This window comes from Lissotriton vulgaris, chromosome 1_1 (assembly GCF_964263255.1).
Source record: "Lissotriton vulgaris chromosome 1_1, aLisVul1.2, whole genome shotgun sequence".
Taxonomy (NCBI): Eukaryota; Metazoa; Chordata; class Amphibia; order Caudata; family Salamandridae; genus Lissotriton; species Lissotriton vulgaris.
The window spans coordinates 1494392159-1494406342 of NC_141685.1; positions in this window are offsets into that span (position 1 = coordinate 1494392159).

Sequence of the window (14184 nt, forward strand, 5' to 3'; positions counted from 1 at the left end):
AACAATGAAAGCACTTAGCAAGTGCAAAAGATCACTAATCAGGAAGCACTAAGGAAGCAGGTGCCAGCTAAAAAAATATTCTGTGACACATTAATCAGCCCCAAATTAATTCAGGTCACTTGAGGCAGGGAAGGTGTGCTTTGCTTTGCCACAATAATGTACACTGGACAACCAGAGGGTGCTGTGATGAAACAGAGGGTGGCATGGGTGGGCCAGAGGGTGGCATGAGTAGTCAGAGAGTGGCAGTGGTGACAGAGAGTGGCAGTGATGAAGAAGAGTGTCCCAAACAGGCTGGACACGTAGAAACAACAAGTTTGCAAAATTTGCAACCCGACAGGTAAGTTCGTGTTTGCGAAATTGTACAAAACCCTCGCGAACTGGCAGAAACCCGCGCGAACACAAAAAAAAATCCGCAAATTCGCGAGAATTCGCGGATTTTGCGGATTGCGAGTTCGCAAATCCACAAAATTCGCGAACGCGAGATTCGCAAAATTCGCCCATGCTTAATGTGTGTGTCATGAGTAGAAATGCCATTTCTGGGACTTGGCATGTTACTGTAAAATATGTCTGCAGTGTGATTGGCTGGAGCTGGCTGGTGAGCCTGGCTCCAGGAAGGCTGGATGGGTCTGCCCGGTGGTGAGTGTGAGATCAGCATGCTTGATGGCTTGGGAGGAGTGCCCCTGGTCCCTGATGGGCCTGGACTTTCCCCAGACAATGCTGGCTCCACGCCCTGTAGTGCGACTGATGGCCCTAGCCCTGCCAGTGAATAGAGAGGGTGGTTGAGGTAACCAGAGTACTTCAGAACCAGCTGCGACTGGTTTTCCCCCCACCCTGCACCCCTGGGACAAAGGGGTTTTGCTGTATAAGAAGGGGCTGTGTCCCCATACAATTTTTCCTGTTCTTGGTTCTGCCTAGGATCTTGCCAGAGGGGGCTGCTGCTGCGGCGGGGGCCAAGAGGACCGCCACTTGGCTGTCTCCCTGCCTGGAGACCCAGTGTGCTGGCTCTGGCCCTGCCTTGCCCCTCTGCCTGCCTCCAGACCCTGCTGGAGCTGTTGCTGTGCCTGGAAGCGCTTTTGATTGATTTATAGCGCTAGGCGCGCTTTCCTGGTGCCCCAGCGTTCAATAGCGCTTTGCTTATCTTTTCAGCGCTGAGCGCGCTTTCTGTAGTCCCTAAGCGCTTGGGAGCGCTGTATTTTCATTGCCGGTGCCCACCCGGCATTGGGACCGATTTCGCCGATTTGCGGCATTAGCGAGTGCCCACCTCGCTTTATCTTTATTTTTGGAGGCCGGTGCCCACCCGGCATTGCCCCGTGTCTGGATTTTGTAAATACCTCGAGGGAGCCCACTCCTCGGGTACTGGGAGCCTGCCTGCCTACCTGATACGAGCCGCCGCGCTGCCCGCGGCGACCCGGAAGTATTTGGCCGACCGGGCAATCGCAGCGCGGCCCCTAAGAGGCCGACCAGAAGTCCCGCCTCGCAGCCGAGCAGCGCGAAAGGAAGCAGCCGGCGTGTCCTGCCCGAGGCTCCCGATCGGAGGGGGAGCCCCGGGACGAGTGAGGAGGAGATCCGGCAGTGTTCCTGCCCCCGCAGCACCAGCGAAGTACAGGTGAGTGCGGGGACAGGGTCCTTTGTTCTTCGAGCGGCCCCGATTGGCAGAGGGCCGCTCCAACGTGTGTGGCATTCCTTTGTGGGAGCGCGAGGCTCCGTGAGGCATTATCTGATCCTGAGTCCCCCGTGAGGGACTCCAACGAGCACAGGCTTCCCGAGTCCACGAGGGACTCCAACGAGAGGGGCCATTCTTTGTTCTTTGAGCCCTGAGAGGCTCTTGAGCCGCAGTTGTTTCACGATCCCAGCGAGGCTCATTGCCCACATCATTTAGAGCCCTGAGAGAGGCTCTGGGGGCATTTTGATTATCCTGAGAGCGCTGAAGCTCTAGATTGCGCATTTGCCTGGTGAGCCCCTGAGAGGCTCCTTACCCACCTTGGTTCTTGAGCCCTCCTGGCTCCAACGTTGTGCATCTGTATTTAACAACTGTCCAGCACTTAGTGGACAGTTGCCACGTTTAGGCTTTGTGTTCTGTGCTGCCTGCGCAGACCTCCCTGACACTAAGACTCAGGGCATTCCGCCCCTTTCGAGGCCAGTTGGCCTGAGGGACATTGTGAGTGTTGTGCTTTGTGCACCCCGCGCATTGTAATTTCTGGCTATGTGATTCTTGCGCAAAATGTTCTAACCTGCACCTCTGTGTTTATTATCTCATGTGCAATTGTTTATGTCCGCTTACCTTTTCTAAAAGTGACCTGATTAGGTATTTTATGTTTATCCCCTTTGCTAAGAGTGACCTGCATAGAGGATTGTTGATGTCCCATTTTATGTTTATCCACTTTGCTAAATGTGACCTGCATAGTGAATTGTTGATGTCAGCTTACCTTTTCTAAAAGTGACCTGATTAGGTATTTTATGTTATCCACTTTGCTAAATGTGACCTGCATAGAGGATTGCTGATGTTTCATTTTATGTTTAGGTTTCCTTCCCTTTGCTAAGAGTGAATTGCTTAGGTGTTGGTATTCCTTCCTTAGGTCCTGCTGATAAGGTCCTAGTTACCTGCGTGATTACCTACAGTATTTTAGGGTTGCGTAAGAGGTCTTGACTCTGTTCCAGTGATTACTGGATCTGTGTTGCATTTATAATGTTGGTGCTACTCATTCTATGTTTACGACATAAGTGTATATCTACCAGTATAATTTTCTGACAAGTGCCTACCCCTGACAGTGGTCCATGTGGCCCTGTCCTGTACATAATTCCCCTTGTAAATTCTGCCCGTGCCCCTGGCACATTGTACAGTTTGCGTGTGTTATCTAATGTGTTTTGTTTATTATAATACAAAGGCTATTTTTTATATATCCTTGTGTGGAGTCTTTCTTTGTGGTGGGCCTTGGGTGTTGTTGCTGGGGTGCGTGCGCAAATACTTAACTCCAAGTTTAGCCTAGACTGCTCGCGCCACGCTACCTAGAGGGCGAGTGGGGGTTGCCTTGGTGTGTGACTCCCCTGCCCTGACTTTAGAAATGGTGATCCCTGACTGACCTCGACGCGAGTCTTGGCCGGCCAGGGTCCCGTTTCTAACATTGGCGGCAAGCGGTGAGGATAAGGATTTGTGTTTGCGCTGTACCACAGTGGCGACAGGCCACACTTCAAAGCTCTGCATTTTTTAGATAACCGCATTTTGGGGATTATTGTTTTTTAGGGAAGTTCAGTTTTGCTTCTCCTGAAAGGTGTCACTTTGTATTTTGTCCAGTACCTTGTTCCCCGCCCTGCTCCCAGAGTTTGGTACCTGTGTCGCTAGTGGTCAGGTTGAGAGAATCAGGGGTAGTAGAAACTGCCTTACCAGTCCGAGGGGAGGGTTGTGTGTGAATGAGTGTGTGTTACGCTGGACAGTGGAGTGCAAGTTCTCTGATAGGAATTTTGCTGAATTTTGTGATTGTATTCTCCTGTTTAGCTCAGACCCCCAGGTTCCCTGTGTCAAACTTTTCCCGAGAACGTCCGCCAAAATGGAGCCAGTTTTTGATCTCTGTAGTCTGTTTAGGTACAGTAGATTAGAGCTGGTCAGATTCTGCGAAAAGGGAGGCATAGAGGTGAGTGAGTTGGTTACTCAGTCCCAGCTTAGGGACAGGCTGATCCTGTGGCAAAAGGATCAGTGGGAGCTCGAGCACAGTGAGAGAGAGAGGGCCCGGGCCGCACGCCATGAGGGATGTGAGTCTGTGGGGAGCCCTGAAGATTCTGATGAAGAATGTGAGTTGGATGGTGATGACAGTGGATGGATGTCAGCAGAGAGTGAGGACCCCATAGATAGGGAGTCCCTTTCTGGGTCCATTGTCAGTACCAGCGCCCCATCCCTTTCCCTGTCCCCAGAGGAGTGGTTGGATAGGAAGGAAGAGAGGGAGTATCAGCTAGCGTTGGAACAGCTCAGGTTGCAGCATGCCAAGCTAGAGGCTGAGAGGGCCTTGTTCAGGGAGAAGGTAGCCCAAGAGAGTAGGTTACCCCCTGAGTGCATGTGTAATTGTCTGGATTCCCCAGGGAGGGTGGAGTCCAGTGGTGGCAGCTTTTTAAGTGTTGGTGTTGACAGTCCCACTCCCAGTTCCCCGAGTATGGTTTCTGTTTCCTTAGAAGAGGAGTATAGGTTGCAGTTCAGGGACAGCAGGAAGCTGTCTCACCAGTCGTGGGAGGACTTTACAGAGGACTGTCAGTGTGCACTGATTGAGTGGTCAGAGGTTCCCACGGAACATAATTATGACAAACTGTTTTGTCTTATTCTCAAGGAACAGGTGCTTAGTCATTGTCGGCCGGAGTTGCGGCAACACCTGATGAGGTTGACCCTTGATCCTTGGGAGCTGGCCAAGGAAGCAGACCGATGGGAGAGTGCAAGAGGTTCCTTAGCTCCGCTAGTGAGTAATTCCAATAATAGTGGGTCAGGTTTTCTCCAACCCAGCGTGGTGGAGGAGGGTGAGAGTAGCCCAGCTAGGTCTCAGTATAGTGAGGAGGGTGTAGGGGCTTGCTGTCTGTCTCAGTGGAGCGGAAGTAAGTGTGAGACTGAGAGTCCCCAGATGCCCGAAGCCCTGCCTCAGAGCCTGGATGGTTTCTTTAGGGAACACCAGGGTGGGGACCTATGCTTACCTGTTAGTCCACTTGAGGGAGATCTCCTAGTGTGTGGAGGACCTGGAGCATCTGTGAGCGGAGCTTCTGTAGTTATGGAGTCTGGCAGTACTGCTCCAGGAGGGAGAGTACAGAAGTCCAGTGAAAGGAGTGATATGGGAGTGACCTGTGAGTCCTCAGAAGTCCTGGAGTGCCAGGCAGTGATTCCACCAAAGGTTCCAGACCGGAGGTTGGAGGTCCAGGTTCAGGGGTTGCTTGACCTGAAGGGTGGGAATACTGTAACCAGTGTCCTAACCAGTTCTTTCTCCAGAGGTACCGCCCCGGTTGGGAGGGAGCAGGACTCTGGAAGGGGGTGCAGATGGTGGGAAAGCCCACCTCTGACCCCGGTACCACCTGAGGGGTTAAACCCTAGGTTGGGAGAGTGGTGTTTAGAGGGTACCCCTCGCAGGAGGAGGAGGAACCCTAGGAGAAGAGGTAAGGGGAGGAGAGCCTTCCCTGAGACTTCTGGTCCACCTAAGGTTGTAGACCCTAGGCTGGGGAACCAGTGGCAGTCTAGCCCTGTCTTACAGACAGGAAGAGTGGAAAATGGCTGTTATGTGCCAGGGGTTACTACCCCCCACTTGGTGAGTTGGCAGGAACCAGTGGCACCTGGGTGGTCTAGGGCCTGGTCCTGGCCGAGGGCAGCTGGAGAGTACCAGTGGGGTAATCCAGTGAGTCCCTACCATAGTTTTAGAAAGAACCCCAGGGGTTCACAGTGGCGTAAAATAGGAGGGTGTCCCTGCAGTTGCGGGCCCGCGTCCGTGTTTTATCGCCCCACGCAGGGAAGTCCATCACGGTGGTGATTGGTCTGCCCTGCGTTTTGGCTGGAAGGGGGTTGTGTTGGACTTGGCCCTTAAGGCAGGATCACCCCTAATCTTTTTGCTTTTAATCTGTGATATGCGTGGATGATTTTCTGGTCTGTGCGCACTTTTTCTCTGTGTCCCAGAGTAAAGTGCGTGCATGTAGTTAGGCTGGCCTGCTCTCCCATAGGGATGCATGGGGAATGTCTGTGTCCCTAGTAATTCCTGATGCGTGGGGAGTGCATGCTCGAATTTGGTATGTGCGTGTTCGTGGGAATGAATGCTTTGCAATGGTGTATGTGGCAGGTGTGTTAAGTATGGGCGGAAAATCCGTTCCGCTCGCGGATTTTGCGGATTTTCGGTAAATTCGCAATCCGCGAGATTCGCGAATTTCCCGCAAAATCCGCAAATCCGCGAGCAGCGGATTTTATGGCTTGCTCGCACTGTTCGCGTGAGTTCACGGCTTCCCAGTTCAACTTCGCGCCCCGCGAATAAGCGCTAAATTGCAGAAATACGATCTTAGCAAAACTGAAACTACTTACCAGGTTCAAAAGTTCAAGCTCATCATTAGTAGCCATTTCCTGTAGTGCTTCCTGAGGGGCCCCTCCAGAGTTCAGTTGCCTACTTGCAACTATTATGTGACCCTGCTCTGACCCTCAGAATAGTTACACATATGCCACAAAGGTCCTGAATTACAGCTAAGGGAGACAAGCAGGAGCCATGCTGGAAGTTTAAATCCAGTGACACATTAATCAGCCCCTAATTCATTATTGTCAGTTGGGGCAGGGCAGGTGTTGTAACTAATTTTGCAACAATGAAAGCACTTAGCAAGTGCAAAAGATCACTAATCAGGAAGCACTAAGGAAGCAGGTGCCAGCTAAAAAAATATTCTGTGACACATTAATCAGCCCCAAATTAATTCAGGTCACTTGAGGCAGGGAAGGTGTGCTTTGCTTTGCCACAATAATGTACACTGGACAACCAGAGGGTGCTGTGATGAAACAGAGGGTGGCATGGGTGGGCCAGAGGGTGGCATGAGTAGTCAGAGAGTGGCAGTGGTGACAGAGAGTGGCAGTGATGAAGAAGAGTGTCCCAAACAGGCTGGACACGTAGAAACAACAAGTTTGCAAAATTTGCAACCCGACAGGTAAGTTCGCGTTTGCGAAATTGTACAAAACCCTCGCGAACTGGCAGAAACCCGCGCGAACACAAAAAAAAAATCCGCAAATTTGCGAGAATTCGCGGATTTTGCGGATTGCGAGTTCGCAAATCCACAAAATTCGCGAACGCGAGATTCGCAAAATTCGCCCATGCATAACGTGTGTGTCATGAGTAGAAATGCCATTTCTGGGACTTGGCATATTACTGTAAAATATGTCTGCAGTGTGATTGGCTGGAGCTGGCTGGTGAGCCTGGCTCCAGGAAGGCTGGATGGGTCTGCCCGGTGGTGAGTGTGAGATCAGCATGCTTGATGGCTTGGGAGGAGTGCCCCTGGTCCCTGATGGGCCTGGACTTTCCCCAGACAATGCTGGCTCCACGCCCTGTAGTGCGACTGATGGCCCTAGCCCTGCCAGTGAATAGAGAGGGTGGTTGAGGTAAACAGAGTACTTCAGAACCAGCTGCGACTGGTTTTCCCCCCACCCTGCACCCCTGGGACAAAGGGGTTTTGCTGTATAAGAAGGGGCTGTGTCCCCATACAATTTTTCCTGTTCTTGGTTCTGCCTAGGATCTTGCCAGAGGGGGCTGCTGCTGCGGCGGGGGCCAAGAGGACCGCCACTTGGCTGTCTCCCTGCCTGTAGACCCAGTGTGCTGGCTCTGGCCCTGCCTTGCCCCTCTGCCTGCCTCCAGACCCTGCTAGAGCTGTTGCTGTGCCTGGAAGCGCTTTTGATTGATTTATAGCGCTAGGCGCGCTTTCCTGGTGCCCCAGCGTTCAATAGCGCTTTGCTTATCTTTTCAGCGCTGAGCGCGCTTTCTGTAGTCCCTAAGCGCTTGGGAGCGCTGTATTTTCATTGCCGGTGCCCACCCGGCATTGGGACCGATTTCGCCGATTTGCGGCATTAGCGAGTGCCCACCTCGCTTTATCTTTATTTTTGGAGGCCGGTGCCCACCCGGCATTGCCCCGTGTCTGGATTTTGTAAATACCTCGAGGGAGCCCACTCCTCGGGTACTGGGAGCCAGCCTGCCTACCTGATACGAGCCGCCGCGCTGCCCGCGGCGACCCGGAAGTATTTGGCCGACCGGGCAATCGCAGCGCGGCCCCTAGGAGGCCGACCGGAAGTCCCGCCCCGCAGCCGAGCAGCGCGAAAGGAAGCAGCCGGCGTGTCCTGCCCGAGGCTCCCGATCGGAGGGGGAGCCCCGGGAAGAGTGAGGAGGAAATCCGGCAGTGTTCCTGCCCCCGCAGCACCAGCGAAGTACAGGTGAGTGCGGGGACAGGGTCCTTTGTTCTTCGAGCGGCCCCGATTGGCAGAGGGCCGCTCCAACGTGTGTGGCATTCCTTTGTGGGAGCGCGAGGCTCCGTGAGGCATTATCTGATCCTGAGTCCCCCGTGAGGGACTCCAACGAGCACAGGCTTCCCGAGTCCACGAGGGACTCCAACGAGAGGGGCCATTCTTTGTTCTTTGAGCCCTGAGAGGCTCTTGAGCCGCAGTTGTTTCACGAGCCCAGCGAGGCTCATTGCCCACATCATTTAGAGCCCTGAGAGAGGCTCTGGGGGCATTTTGATTATCCTGAGAGCGCTGAAGCTCTAGATTGCGCATTTGCCTGGTGAGCCCCTGAGAGGCTCCTTACCCACCTTGGTTCTTGAGCCCTCCTGGCTCCAACGTTGTGCATCTGTATTTAACAACTGTCCAGCACTTAGTGGAAAGTTGCCACGTTTAGGCTTTGTGTTCTGTGCTGCCTGCGCAGACCTCCCTGACACTGAGACTCAGGGCATTCCGCCCCTTTCGAGGCCAGTTGGCCTGAGGGACATTGTGAGTGTTGTGCTTTGTGCACCCCGCGCATTGTAATTTCTGGCTATGTGATTCTTGCGCAAAATGTTCTAACCTGCACCTCTGTGTTTATTATCTCATGTGCAATTGTTTATGTCCGCTTACCTTTTCTAAAAGTGACCTGATTAGGTATTTTATGTTTATCCCCTTTGCTAAGAGTGACCTGCATAGAGGATTGTTGATGTCCCATTTTATGTTTATCCACTTCGCTAAATGTGACCTGCATAGTGAATTGTTGATGTCCGCTTACCTTTTCTAAAAGTGACCTGATTAGGTATTTTATGTTATCCACTTTGCTAAATGTGACCTGCATAGAGGATTGCTGATGTTTCATTTTATGTTTAGGTTTCCTTCCCTTTGCTAAGAGTGAATTGCTTAGGTGTTGGTATTCCTTCCTTAGGTCCTGCTGATAAGGTCCTAGTTACCTGCGTGATTACCTACAGTATTTTAGGGTTGCGTAAGAGGTCTTGACTCTGTTCCAGTGATTACTGGATCTGTGTTGCATTTATAATTTTGGTGCTACTCATTCTATGTTTACGACATAAGTGTATATCTACCAGTATTATTTTCTGACAAGTGCCTACCCCTGACAGTGGTCCATGTGGCCCTGTCCTGTACATAATTCCCCTTGTAAATCCTGCCCGTGCCCCTGGCACATTGTACAGTTTGCGTGTGTTATCTAATGTGTTTTGTTTATTATAATACAAAGGCTATTTTTTATATATCCTTGTGTGGAGTCTTTCTTTGTGGTGGGCCTTGGGTGTTGTTGCTGGGGTGCGTGCGCAAATACTTAACTCATACCGCCTCCAAGTTTAGCCTAGACTGCTCGCGCCACGCTACCTAGAGGGCGAGTGGGGGTTGCCTTGGTGTGTGACTCCCCTGCCCTGACTTTAGAAATGGTGATCCCTGACTGACCTCGACGCGAGTCTTGGCCGGCCAGGGTCCCGTTTCTAACAATCGTCTTTTTGAAAAAGCACAAACCCGATTTACTATCGTCATCATACAGACCCATCTCATTAATAAACTCCGATAGTAAAATTTATTTTAAAATTTTAGCAATGCGCCTAGCCGAACTCATTTCTGAGTTGGTTTCAAATTTTCAAAACAGATTTATCCCCGATCGGGATACAGCAGATCACGTAAGGCGTGTGATATCCCTTGTGGATTGGTCAGAAGCAACCAATACCACAATGGGGGTAACTCTGCTGGATGCCAAGAAGGCATTCAACAGGGTTTCCTGGCCATATATGTGGGAGGTTTTAAGATTTAACGGGTTTGGCCCACTGATAAGGCAAGCTGTGAAGACACAATATATGACTTTGGAAGCCTGTATTCGAATTTCCGGCCAAGAGTCGGATTTGTTTCTAATTGTTCGAGGTACAAGGCAAGGATGCCAGTGCTCACCCTTATTATTCACTTTATATATTGATTTTCTTTTGAACAAGTTAAATGAGGCCAACGATATAGTACCAGTTCAACAGCAGCATATAGATTATAGAGCATTGGCTTATGCTGATAATATTGTTGTTGTTACTAGAGATATTGTCACCGCAATACCAGCAATAGATAAATTGGCGTTTCAGTTTGGGCAGGTCTCTGGGTATAAATAAATATTTCTAAAACGCAGGTGCTTTATATCGGTGGGGATCCTCCTGAAAATATAATTACTGTCCCAGAAGTTACTTATTTAGGAATTAAAATTTCATTGCCAGTTAGTAAAATTCCAGAGTTAAACATGAATCCTGTGCTCACTAAAGTGAACTCAACATTGAAGAGATTGGATCACCTACATGTCTCTTTATGGAAGATCAAACGTATTAAAAATGTTGGTATTACCTAAGTTTTTATACATGTTTAGAACAATCCCACTCGAATTTCCTGGTTTATGTTTTAAGCGGCTAGAGAGGATTAGCTCCAGATTTTTGTGGGAATATAGTAGGCAGAGAAGGGCCTATAAGAAGATGGTGCTGTCTAAGGAGATTGTGGTGGTTGGGGTATTCATGCTGTATTATTGGGCAGCGGTCCTGCAATTAATTAGTCCCCTGGTAATTGGGGACAGGGCCAACATTTTGCCATGTTGTAGTCCACCAATTTATGAATTTGGACTAGGGGACGAGGCTAGGGAATGTTTGGTCAAAATAATAGAGCCCAGTTATTTTAAGAAAACAAAATTTAAAATTCTTAAGGCTGCATATTCAGTTTGGAAACAGGTCAAGCGACAACTCATAATTTTTAAATTAAATGCATATACTCAATTTTTCGCTCCCGGGCTATTTCCAATTATCTTTCATGATCATGTATCAAACAGAAGGCGTTTAAAAGGAATTCACTACCTAGGGGATCTTTGTGATGACGGACAGGTGGTAGCATTTGGAGATCTACAAGTAAAATTCAGTTTGGCTAAACATACATTTTTTTAATATCTCCAAATCTGTAACTTTTTTAGCAAATTAGGCTCCGGATCCGCATATCAATGGAGAAAGATCCCGCTTATAGAAAGCATGATGGAAAAAACGCCCATCGGTCAATTCTATGTACAGTCAATAGAAACACTTCCAGATGATGTAGAGGTATGCCAAGGGAAATGGGTAATGAAGCTGGGGCAAGAGGGTGTCAATGTTATTGACTCCTTAGGCTTGCAAATCAAGTTCTGATGACTGGGAGGATGCGCACTCAGCATTAAATGGCTATATATGATATGTATTATACCCCAAGCAAGATCTCAAAATAGGGGACATCTTCTGGGACTAAATGAAATAGATGTGGTTTATATGCTGCAAATGTTGTTCATATGTTTTTTCAATGTCCCAAATTAGGGGAATTATTCTGTTCAATACAGCGATTTTTAGGAGTATTATTAGGATCTCCCGTATGTATTACAGGGGAATTGGTTCGGATCGGGGTTAGCACGGACATCCAGGCACAGACAAGATCAGGTGCGATGGTATCTTTTTTTATTTATCCGTATGGCGGTGGTACGGGCCTGAATTACCAAGGATTGGATTAGTCCTGACCCGCCGACATTCTCGTGCTGACGGTCGAGATTATTAGCCATGTATAATTTAGAATTAGCAATATATAAGACCAAGGGGAGGAGGAAGAGTGCAATTGGTGCTAAGATCTGGTCCGCTATTACTGACTGGATCTAAGTGGTAGTAGGGGTTGGCTTAAGGCTGCAATGATGTTGGTTAGAATGTTATCTACCATCTCTGTCTCGTGCTTGCTTTGATCTTTTATTGTTTCTTTAATTTTTCTTGTCCTCTGCTTCTTTCTTTTTTCTTTTAGCTGATCAGCATGTTCGTTTTGGTGTTTTTTTCAAACTGAACAGTACACTTCTTGCATAAAAAAAAATAAAAAAAATATTGAATTGAATGGGAATGGGATAAAAGCAACATATATATATATATATATGTATGTGTATATATGTATATGTATATGTATATGTATATATATATATATATATATATATATATATATATATATTACTCCCACACCAAACTTCCAATAAAAGACGGCGCTGACTCCGTGAATCTGAATCCAAACGATTTATTAAGTACTCAGTTGCTGCTTAGACGCGTTTCAGCGGCTTGCTCCCGCCTTGTTCACTACATCTGCATAACATTATGTCAGGCTCTATATACACACCTAGTTGACCTCATGAGTTAATTGCCTTACAGGTTTAGACTAGCGGTTGCTATGGTTACAAGTTTAAAGCACTCACGGACGGACATAGAAGAGTTCATTACTTGCACATTACATTATCATGGCAGTCTTTTCACACTTTTTCCTGAAAGTTAAAATACACAAAAATTACCGTCTTTCGGATTTGTCCCTAATATGCTGAATGTTATGTATCACATACGCATATTGACAACTGTGACACCCTAGTGAATTAAAAATACATTGCCACTATTTACACAAGTCAAACTCTGTGCGTGTATTTCTCTTCATAGCTCAAAGTCGTGTGCGCTTGGTGCTGCTGAGATTGGCCAACAAGTTGCAGCTTACCTTTCTTTCTCTTGCTGACGGGAATGTGGAGGCAAATGGCGCGGCTGTCTATTTCGAGAATCTGTTAACACGTAAGTGTTTAACCGCTAGAAGTTATGCATAGTCAGTGCTGCTTCTCTTCTGTAATGTTATGATGTCTCGTGTGCATGTGCATTGTACGGGGACATTCAATGCCAAATTCACGATTTAAAACATTCACATTGCCGGCGCCACAGACACAGTTATACACCCAGAATCCTAGGCTTGGTGCTGTATGTGTATAACCTCGCACGAGCCTACCCTTCTTCCCTCATAGGTATTTGCTCGCCCAGGCCCACTGCGCATGGACTAATCTTCTCCAAGTGGAGCTAGTGTCTTACGACTTGTGTACAACGTGTTTAAGTGAGTGGTGAGAAGGTGAACACGAACGTGAAGTGAAGTGGTGAATATTGGAAAAAGTGAATGTGGTGTCCTTATTTACATGTGATCAATGGTATTGTAATTTTAAGTAGGTGAACCGCAGATGTTAAAAATGATACTCGGGAAAGAGACAGTACAGACTGGATTACAGGTGTACATTCAGGGCTTCATCCGCATTCAAGCAGAAAGGAATTTTGGAGTTCAGGAGGATTATGTATCTGGACTCCAGGCGGCGTAAAGCCAGTTTACGATTTCCTCCTCTTATGTTTCTGGGTATGCTATCAATGACATAGTATGTTAGGTTCTGGGCATTCCCCGCATGTAGCTGGTTGATGTGCCTCGCTACAGGGTATGTTGGGTCATTGTTAGCAATTGCCCGCAAGTGCTGCAAGATTCTTACATGTGCTGGATGAATAGTTGACCCCACGTATCTTTTGCCGCACACGCATCCCAACACGTATACCGCATATTCCGTTTTGCACAAAAAATATGCCCTGATGGTGTATGGCTTCTGTCTGAAGGGTACATCAACAGTGGTGGTGTTTATGCCATGGTTATAGGCCTTGCATTTGCTGCATTTTTTTAAGCCTTTCTGGGATTGTAGCCAATTGTTTGGTTTCTTTATGGCAGGGGCATTACAGACTAGCTCGCTGCACATCGATTTGGCTTTCCTAAATTATACTAGTGGTGTTCTCCCCACTGCCTGGCCTATGGATATGTTGTTTATATGTTTTTTCAATGTCCCAAATTAGGGGAATTATTCTGTTCAATACAGCGATTTTTAGGAGTATTATTAGGATCTCCCGTCTGTATTACAGGGGAATTGGTTTGGATCGGGGTTAGCACGGACATCCAGGCACAGACAAGATCAGGTGCAATGGTATCTTTTTTTATTTCTCTGTATGGCGGTGGTACGGGTCTGTATTACCAAGGATTGGATTAGCCCTGACCCGCCGACATTCTCGTGCTGGCGGTCGAGATTATTAGCCATGCATAATTTAGAATTAGCAATATATAAGACCAAGGGGAGGAGGAAGAGTGCAATTGGTGCTAAGATCTGGTCCGCTATTAATGACTGGATCTAAGTGGCAGTAGGGGTTGGCTTAAGGATGCAATGATGTTGGTTAGAATGTTATCTACCATCTCTGCCTCGTGCTTGCTTTGATCTTTTATTGTTTCTTTAATTTTGCTTGTCCTCTGCTTCTTTGTTTTTTCTTTTAGCTGATCAGCATGTTCGTTTTGGTGTTTTTTGTAAAACTGAAGAGTACACTTCTTGCATAAAAAATAAAAAAAAGAAATATTGA